The sequence below is a fragment of the Pan paniscus genome, chromosome 5 (assembly GCF_029289425.2).
Source record: "Pan paniscus chromosome 5, NHGRI_mPanPan1-v2.0_pri, whole genome shotgun sequence".
Lineage (NCBI taxonomy): Eukaryota > Metazoa > Chordata > Mammalia > Primates > Hominidae > Pan > Pan paniscus.
In genome coordinates this window covers 187,804,115-187,807,324 of record NC_073254.2, presented here as the reverse complement: position 1 = coordinate 187,807,324, position 3,210 = coordinate 187,804,115, and positions in this window count along the sequence as shown.

The window sequence follows — 3,210 nt, the reverse complement described above, 5'->3', positions numbered from 1 at the left end:
TCCCAACACTTTGGGAGGCTGAGGTGGGAGGATCACCTGAGCTCAGGAGTTCGAGACCAACCTGACCAACATGGTGAAACCCTGTCTCTACGAAATATACAAAAATTAGCCAGGCATGGTGGTGGGCACCTGTAATCCCAGCTACCTGGGAGGCTGAGGCAGGAGAATCGCTTGAACCTGGGAGGTGGGGGTTGCAGTGAGCTGAGACTGCACCACTGCAATCCAGCCTGAATGACAGAGAGAGACTCCATCTCAAACAAACAAGCAAACAAACAAAACAAAGCAAAATAAATCCGGTCTGGCACAGAGACTGGCCACTGAGAGAGAACATGGCCATTAAACACAGTCCATAAACCACTATCCCCTGCGTTGCTTTACAGCAGGATGGCACACTTCCACCCAAGATGGCACACTTTTGCCCAGGATGGCACACTTCTGCCCGTGGGCTGAGTCCAGTCTGCTTTTGTAAATGAACATTCACGCTGCAGCCACGCTCATCCTCCATGCATCCCTGGCTGCCTTCACTTTACAACAGCAGACTGAGCCGTGGTGACAGAGACCTGGAGGCCTGCAGAGCCGAAGATACTTAGCACCCAGCCCCCCATCAGGAGAGCTTGCTGCTCAGGTTTAGTGGCCTGTCATCTAGTTCAGAATGTTCTCTCGGGTCAGTTTTCCTGCATCTCCTCATGCATGGCCTGGCAGGACCTCGGCTGGACCTTGGCACCCCTCCCACTGTGTGCAGCTGTGTCTTGCCCTCATCCAGATGGGCTCACATTCTTGACTCCCGAGCTCTTGGCCACCAGAGTGTTCCCGTGGCTCCCCAAGTAGCCTGTACCTCCTTGGAGGATTACCAGAGGCCTTGTCTATGGTGGCCTGGGTCAGAATTTGCACGTATGACTCAGCAAACAGTATGTCTTGTGAGTACAATAAAACCCTGTGTGTTGAGGTCAGGAATAAGGGCTCATTCCCCTAGCCTCAGGGAAGACTGTTGGCCTCCATCCGTCCCTTCGAGGATGGTCCCTCCAGCCACCGCCTGGGCTGCAGAGAGCTGCCAGCCCCACGCCTCAGCCCTTCGTGCCACCACGGATCTGGCTGGAAGCACTCGGCTCAGCCCTCTCGCCCCTCCTAAGGGACCACTCGGTGGCCTCCACCAGCACCCTGTCTGGCTGGCTCTCCTGCTGACTGTCCATCTTCCGTCCTGTCCCCTGCGGGCTGGTGACGGACCTGCTGTCTGTGTCAGGCTGCTCAGCCTAGGCTGTCCTCCTCTCTCTGTCCATGAGAGCCCTGCTGGGGTCTCCTGACGGCCGTGGGGCTCCATCCTCCAGGCTGCTAAAGGGAAGAGCTTACATGTGCAGGCGGCCGCAGGCACCCCAGCCCTCCACAGAGATGGCTTCAGCCTGGAATTGAAGACAGACCCAGCCCAGAGTGATCTCTCCTCAGCTGGCCCTGGCCCAGGCCCACGGCCCCACACTTGCTCCCGCTGAGGGGCTGCACATCATGCGGCGCTGGGGTCTGGGCAGAGGGAGCCACCCAGGTCCAGCTGCTCTCTGCACGAGGTCGGCTCTCCCCGAGCAGATGGGAAATGGGGCCCAGCACACCAGGGAAGGGCCAGGAAGGGGAATTCTGTTCCCCCTTGTCCATTTTGCCCTGTGAGGAGCAGCCTGGGGTGAATTGAAACCTGTGAGCAACTTTTGCTCCCTGGGACCTTGGACACATTTTCTATCAGGAAAAAAAAAATGTGCCATTGATTTATCTGCCTTCTCCCTGCCCAGCCTCCATATTTATAGAGCAGCTGTATTAGGTGGGACCTGTCTGATTGTGGACAGAACTTGCTCAACCTAGTTTAAGGGGAATAAAGAGGTCGCAGTGGTGGCGTGCTGAGGCTAACCCAGGCAGGTGGCCACCGCACGGGATCGTGCCAGGACTACCCGCTCCTTCTCAACCTTGTCACCTCCCCGCTCCAGATCCCCACCCCACTCCCATTTCTGGCCTCCGGTGGTGTTTCCTTGGAGCTCTTTGTGGGTGGTCTTTCTGGCGGCTCCAGCAATTCCAGGGCCAGCCCGGGTGGTCATTGCTCCCTTCTGGCTGGCCGCTCCCTTGTCATGGCTGCACTTTCCAGTCATAAGAAAGCCGCCGAGGGCTGGTCACACACCCACTCAGGAGGAGCTGGGAAGGTTGGGTGGTCGCACACCCACTTGGGAGCCCAGGAGCAGTAAGGAAGGTCGGGTTTCATGGATGAAAGTGACAGGAGTGCTGGCCAGGTCCCGCCCACTCCTGCTCAGAGGCTGCTGACCATGGGAGTGGCCATGGTCACATGCAGGGAGGGCCAGACTTCCTTCCTTCCTGATGAATCCAGACGAGGTCCTGTCCATCAGATGAGGCTTCCTTCAGCCTGGCTGTGTTCACCCTGAGCTAGGAGGGTGTGGGAGGGGCAGAGACTGATAAGACGCAGCTAGCTGGCAGCAGCGCTGTCCCATAGAAATGCAATGCTTGCGTGAGTTTATGTTTCCAGGAGCCACCCTAAAAAAGTAAAAGGAAACAGATACAACTCATTTCAATAATGTATTTTATTTAACCTACTACATCCAAAGTATCATTTCACATTTCAACCCATCAGTTTCAATATTTATCAACATAAACAATGGTTAATGGGCAGCTTTTCCCTTCCTGCTGAGTGTGGGCCTCCTAGCACATTGCATCTCTGTTGGCACAAGCAGGTTTCCAGGGCTCCATGGCCATGTGTGGCCATGACCTCCAGCCACAGCTGGGCCGCTGTGAATCTGCAACTGGATAAGGGGCAGGCAGGTGGTCCTGCTGGTCTTGGCCTGCTTGAGAACTGGCTGTCCACAGTCTAGACCCCTCCCCATAGCCTCCAACCCCCTTGGCTGGTGATATGGTTTGGCTGTGTCTCTACCCAAATCTCATCTTGAATTGTAACTCCCAGAATTCCCATGTGTTGTGGGAGGGATCCAGTGGGAGGTAATTGAATGATGGGGCAGGTCTTTCCTGCTCTGTTCTCATGATAGTGAATAAATCTCACACGATCTGTTGGTTTTATCAAGAAGAGTTTTCCTGCGCAAGCTCTCTCTTTACCTTCTACCATCCATGTAAGACGTGACTTGATCCTCCTTGCTTTCTGCCATGATTGTGAGGCCTTCCCAACCATGTGGAACTGTAAGTCCGTTAAACCTCTTTTTCTTTTCAGTCTCA